The sequence below is a fragment of the Gossypium arboreum genome, chromosome 6, assembly GCF_025698485.1.
Source record: "Gossypium arboreum isolate Shixiya-1 chromosome 6, ASM2569848v2, whole genome shotgun sequence".
NCBI lineage: Eukaryota > Viridiplantae > Streptophyta > Magnoliopsida > Malvales > Malvaceae > Gossypium > Gossypium arboreum.
This window is the reverse complement of record NC_069075.1, coordinates 97,052,738-97,060,365: the sequence shown is the minus strand read 5'-3', so window position 1 is coordinate 97,060,365 and position 7,628 is coordinate 97,052,738.

The following is a 7,628-nucleotide window of genomic DNA, read 5'->3' as shown; positions in this document are numbered from 1 at the left end:
GTCAATAAACTAGATCCCTATACATGCCACTCACTTGAAATTTCTAATATATGCTTCATTATTCCAAAAGTAGAGAGTTGATAGTGTGATGTTGCCTCCGACGATCTTCAACCTCGAGCTAACCTGACAAGCTAAAAGAAATGGAAAGGAGGTAGTAAGCTTCACGCTTAGTAAGTCCATATGAAAATAATAAGCAATATGCAAACATGCTTCTCAAGGTAATACAACCATAATTACACTTTTACTTATATTCTGGTCATGTTGTTTTCTCGAGTCATAGTTACCAATCTATTTATATCTGGAGATACGGAACTCTAAATGATTTGCTAATTTTTCCTGAAACTAGACTCATATATTTTCTTATCATAAAATTTTCAAAATTTTTGTTCTAGCCAATAACTACAATTTATTCCTTAAATTTACCCCTTCTTCGCCATCTGACAATTCTGACCTCTCTTTAATAAAAATTAATTATCTCATAATACGGGACTCAGATGACGTTCTTGTCTATTTATCTTGAAAATAGACACATAAAGAATTCTAAGAATATAAATTATAACCCATAAATAGTTTTGTACAATTTTCAATGAATTTCTCAAATCAGAACAGGGGATTTCAAAATCATTCTAACTTTGTCTCACAACAATTTAGATATTTCATAGTACGAAACTCCTTTGCTTACACTGTTTCTTCTATGTGAAACTAGGCTCATTAAGATTTAATTTCATATTTTATTCATCATCTAACTCAATTTTCAAAATTTTTGGTGGATTTTCAAAGTCAGACTACTGCTGCTGTCCAAAACTATTTTAGTGTAAATTAATGATACTAAGTTTATCACACCTGACTAATTCATTTTCACCGCATTGGTAAAAATACATGTTTATATTATAGACCTATAATCATAAGGTCATCACAAAATCATTCTCACATGCATGACTTACCTATTTACATCCTCACCAAATGTGTATCATAAACCGAAATCATTTCTCATGAGTTTGGCATACATACTTGTGTTACTCAACATGCTCATATACTTACTCATATTCATTCCTTATCAATCATACAACATGAATTAGATTCACGTCTCATAAATTTCATGTAAGTGCCTGTACCACTCACAACATAGCCATAAGCTCTATCATTCAATATAAACCATACATCTCCCATTGAACCATTTGGAATACTACATGATATTTAATAGCCCCAAACATGGGATAAGATGCCGATGCCATGTCCCAGACATTGTCTTACACTGGCTAGCACATCAAAGTCGATGCCATGTCCCAAACAGGTCTTACACTGACTTTCGTATATCAAGGCCGATGTCGTGTCCTAGACAGGTCTTACACTGACACACAACAAGCTTGCACCATGTCCCAGACAGGTCTTACACTAGCTTGTATATCTCGAGGCTGATGCATGTCCCAGACATGTCTTACACTGGCTCTTATAATGTGGCTAATGCATGTCTCAGACATGTCTTACACTAGCACACATATCACCTAATGTCATGGCATGAATATCCAAATCTATTCCTAATGTTCAACCGAGAGTCTTTATTACATTCATTTCTCATCATGTGTACTCATATTCACAATCAAAACAATTTATGCAATATCAATTCAATCACACATCATAACAATATGGTTGCATTATTAACATACAACTTAGTTGTTTCAATGGAATGTCATATTCCATCAACATATAATTAAATACAATCATAGCAAAATAGATTTCAAGTATATTAATAATAATATGGATAACAGGCTTATTTAGTCAGACGGACTTACCTCGAATGCAATTTCGGCTAATTACTCCATTTTAGTCCATAACCTCGTACTTTCCAATTTAAGCTCAAATCTCGATTTTCTTGATCTAACATGATGAAATTCACTCATTTAATCATTACATTAATTAAAACATTCTATAATTCAAAATTTGGCAAAATAACCGTTTTGCCCTTAGACTTTACAAAAATTATGATTTTTCCCTTAGGCTTGTAAATCGATTATTATCAAATTTTCTCACTACCCAAGCCTAGTAAAATTCTTTTTATACTAGAAGCAACCCACAATTCTCATTATTACTCATACTTATCACTCATTTTGCCATATTTACAAAATGGTCCATATTAGGTGTTTCATGAAAATCCTTTCACAAAAGTTGTTTATTACACAACCAAGACTCATTTTTTTCCATTAAAATTCAGAAAAAAAACATAAATCCTTTCATGGCAAATCCCTAGACTATTAACCATTTCACAAAATAGCCCCCCTTGGCTAGATTAAGCTTTAGGGGTTCCAAAAACACAAAAATTATCAAGAAAGACCACCAAGAAGACTTACTTGCAAGAGTTTAAGGTTGCTGAAAATTTTGAGCTTCCATGGCTATTTTCTTGAAAAGAAATTGGTGGAGAAAGAAGGAGAGAGATGAGAAAATGACTGCTTTTCCTATTTGTTTTATTTTATTCAATTTTATCACCTTATTTCCACCAAATGTTGACTTTTCTATTTCTTTGTTTCCCATGGCTGGCCACCTCTCTCAAAAGGGTATATTTGCCTTCTAAATACCTCCATCATATGATTCATAGTCAATTTACACCTTTATCTAATAAAACAGGACTTTTGCACTTTATGCGATTTAGTCCTTTTTCTCAATTAAGCTCACAAACGCTAAAATTAACTCACCAAATTTTTCATGCACTTATATAATCATGCTATAACACATAAAAAAATATTAAAAATAATTTCTCCGACCCCGTAATAGTTGTTCCAAAAACACTATTCTGACTAGGCCCAAAATCGGGCTATTATAATTTCTTTCTAGTAATTTTATTTTCTTCCATAATATTAATCTTCCTTATTTATTATTTATCGTAATATATTTTTTGGTGAGTACTATTTAAACTTATTATTTTAAAAATATTTTTAGATTTAATCTGTCCTCCTTTGGGTACGATCCTCGAACTACTTCTTGTACAATGTTGTACAATACTATATTACAATTTGACTCGTATACTTGCAGACATCGTTGCTTTATTATATATTTTTTGCTGCAGTATTTCTAGCCCAAACATTTACACGTTTAGCGTCAGTCAATGGCCCAAACTTGAGGAAAATCTCATTAAGAGTGGGTATCAAGACACTAAGGCCGTGAAAGTCGTCATACCCCTAAAGATGCTAAAGTGAAGATAATTAAGGCAAACTCTAGTGGTATCGCGACACCGAAGAGTGGGTATCATGGCATTAAGACCTCCAAGACCCCAATTAGCCACTATTTTGGGTATCTCAATACTGAAGTTTGGGTATCACGATACCATTGCCTAACGAATGAAAAACTGTAAGAGAAATATTGCGTCCAAACAAGCTTAAGTCCTTTTTTTCATTTAAGGGCATAATGGTCAATGTTAGGTTAAATGTTAGTATACTACAAATATTACTTTATAAGCTTTGGAAGACAGCTTTTTTGTTGGTTGAAAATTTCTCCTTAATTTTTCGTAGTTTTAGGCTAGGTTAGGTTTTCTTTTCTTTTCTTTTCATTTTTAGATTAGGTTTAGAATATATATATATATATATATTATTTTCTATTTCTTCTTTTATTCTTGAAGACTCTGCAAAATAAAGATTATCAAACTCTTGGGCTTCATTGGATTTCCATAAATTGAATGAGCATTTTCTTAAATCATTTACCTTTATTTTATGCTTACCATGTGTTTGAAAAAATGCTTGTTTGAAATTTAAGTTTGACTATGTGCTAAATTGATTGATGGTGTAACAACTTGTTCTCAGTGGTATAAAAAATAGTGGTTTTAGGACCACAAACCCGATGTGTGTGTGTGCTCCTAAAAAATAATTATTTACTATTTATGGAATTATTTAAGTGTTAAATTGTAACCTTAGTTTAAGTTAATATTTGTTAGTTTAAGCTAATGTTTATTCTTGATTAATTGATTGTTCGATTATATAGAGATGCTTAATACGCAAGAATTGACGTCTCTAGTGGAAAATCTAGATAAACGAGACCGATAGGAGAGTTTACCATTAGAAAGTTTGAAATAATTGTGTCGAATAGTGAGACTAAGAGGAGATCTATATGCCTGGGTAAGATCGAGAGGAGAATCTAGGTATATTTTAGTCTAGGATGAGACTAAGAGGAGATTTTTGGCTAAAAGTGACAAATAATATAATCGATATAGGTTTCTTAGCTTAGTTAGCAAGTAAGGAATCAATCGACCATCATTTTATTATTTTCATTGTATAAAAAAATAGAGAAGAAAATTAGATTAGTATGTTTAATTGATAATTTAAATTTAGTTTATAAATAAATTATTTTGGAATTTGCAATAATAATTTTCGACTCAGTTAGATTAGTAATTGCTTAACTTGTAATTAACTTGATAAACACATTTACCAATTTGGCAATCCCTAGGGTTTGATTTTTGGAATACTCAGATGTTCCATTGTAACACCACAAATATTACAACTAACCTATTACACTTGCAGTAAAGCTGCTAGATATTTAAGTATAATTGTGTTGATTCATAGCCCTGATTCACACACGTTAGGGCGCAATCAAAAGCTTAGTAAGTACCTAGGAATCCAAATCTTTTTTTTTTTACCAAAATTTCTATATATATATATAATATTATTACTATTATAGTTCATGAATATATCTTAATAATCAACAGGGTATATTTTAACAATCAACATATCATTCCATATTTATAGGATTCATTATTACCATAATCCACTACTTTTATCTTTTCATGGATTAACAGGAACAAAACTTTTACCAGCCTAATTCACTATATTATCATTTCACAATTTAACATAAATTGTTATCAAAATAATTTACTTTTCATCTCACTGTGTAACAGAAACTTCTCATCAAAATTTGCTTACCATAACTTTTTATATTATCATTATCTTTTATTTTTCAATAAAGGCCCAACGTAAACTTAACAAAATGCATAAGATATACAGAAACATTACAGTTATGCACTGAGTGCAATAACAGAACATAGTAGCACCGGAGTGCTATGTCAGAACAGGACAACACTGAAATGCATAATCAAAACAAAGAGTTTGCTAAGTTTTTCCTTAATGGCATGCCATTAATATCCTATTAATCCATAGCTTGTCTACTTAGGCAACCACATCAAAGTCAATTTCATTTTCTCATTTTCAGTTTAGTCCTTTTTATCACGAAATTCACTATTCTTTGTAATTCAATCTCTCTTTCACTTTTCATACATATACTATTTCATCATATTTTCTTACACATTCTATTTATCAATATGATATTTCACAATTTAACTACAATTTTACGGTTTTTCAATTTAATCCTTATCTTTCCACAACTTAAAGAACAATTGTAATTTCAATTACAAAAAATGTATTTTTGCATTCTTTACTACATTATTCACTTATCAAATATTTTCTTGTAAACTTTCATAAATTTTCAATTTAGTCCCTTTTGTTTAAAAGTTCAATATTTATTAATTAATCATATTTTAACCAATTTTCTTTCTTGTTACACTTTAATCACATAAGTGATCTCAATATCTTATTTCACATGTCAATTTCTATGTATTTCACTTCTATTATTTTATCCATGTGTTTTCAAAGTTTGACAATTTAGTCCTTATCATCATAAAAATTCCATATTTTTCCAAATTTCACTTTTACAATACTTTATACATGTTGCATCATCTCATAACACATTCATTAAACTTTTATCACAATTTCCTTATTCACATATTAAAAATTTTTCTTTTCATTTTGCTGATTTACCATAAATATTCGCCAAGTTTACATTTTTTATCCTTAAATAACAAGAGAATCTATGGGTATTTACTTTTTTTCCAACTTCAATCACTTGCTCTTCCTTGTTCCTCATCACTTGATTCATTTTGTCAATCTCATTCTTCAACATCATATTCAAACATAAAATTTTCCATGAATAATATGCACTATAACATCTTTTCTATACTTTTCTAACAAAATTAAACTTGAAAACAATATGAAACCTTAACATTCATACCTTGCTCTCTTGGAATCAAGCTTTAACTTATTTTCTCTCTCCTCCAACTTCTATTTTTTTGAATCTAAATTGATATTCTTACTCTCCATATATCCTTAGAATTTTTCTCTCTTGGTGATTATGAAAATTTCTTTGATTTGTAGGTGAAAATGGTGGATTTTTTATGAAAGGACCAAGTTGTAAAGAAAGCAAATTTTCTTTTTCTCATGGATGGTGAAATGTGAATGATGGAAAAGATGAACAATGTTTTCTTTTCATTTTTTCTAATTCTTTTAACTACTAATTAATAAATAAAAAAATCTAAAAATAAAATATTAATAAAATATTTCAACCAATTAAAATTCAAATCCATATCCATGGTAATCATGATGTTTGATGAAAATTATCTTAATTGGGAAATGATTATTTTACCCTTCAACATCTTCCACAATTCTTTCCTCGAATTATCACTTAATTTGGTAAAATTTCAATTTAGTCCTTCATATTTCTCCACTTATTCAATCTAGTCTATGTACACCAATTTCATGTCATAAAAAATTGGTTTTACTTTTAAAATTTTGGTCCTTCAATTTTCTCATATTTATGCTTCAACCCTTCAAATTTTAAATAATTATACTTGAACCTCAAAACTTTTTACATCTTTACGATTTAGTCCTTACTTTAATTTAATGTACCACAACATACTTCTCAATTCAACTTTCTTTGATACTCCTCAACCTTTTCTTTTATCATTTGCATTTCCTTATTTTACTTTATCAAGAAATCAATTGTACACAATCTTGATTTATTATTGCCTTTAAAGTATAACAATTTTAGGGGTGTTATAGTGCCCACTATATGCGAGTGGGAGATTTTGATGTATTTTAGCATTTCCTCAAAACTTTGACTAGAGCAAAAATCAAAACCAACAAGCTCTCTTCGATGTTGTTTTCAGATCTATGATTGCTTGCTTAGATCTTACATTTCATTATATTTAGCGGTGACCAAAACTCGATTCGAAAAGTTTAAAATTTTTATTGAATTTTGAGTTAATCAATTCGAGTTATTCGATTTTTTGAATAAACTTGAATAAAAAATTTAATTTTTCGAATAAACTTGAATAAGTAATTCAGTTCTTTGAGTTTGAGTAGAGTTGAATTTTACAATTTGAATATTTTGAATAACAAATGGATGTAAATAACCCTTAAGTCCCTCGATGATTTGAAAAAGTGCAAATTGGTCCTCTAAAAGAATTACAAAAAATCAAATCAATCTTCAAGGGTTAATAATTTATATAATAAATTTATAAAATACTTTTTTCCCAAAATTTTATAATATATTTAAAAATTAAAATTTATTTAAAATATATAAAACACAAAATTTTATCTTTTAAAATTTCAAAATGATATATTTGAGTCCTTAAACAAGAAAATAAATTATCAAATCAAATTTACCATTCCAATTATCTTGACATTTTATTTTATTTTAAAATAGTTTTAAAATATATATGATATTTATGTTATTTAACTTGAAATTTAGTCATATTATTAATAAGAGTTCAATATGGCGGTTTATATTTTTAAATTTAACCCTAACAAATTTAT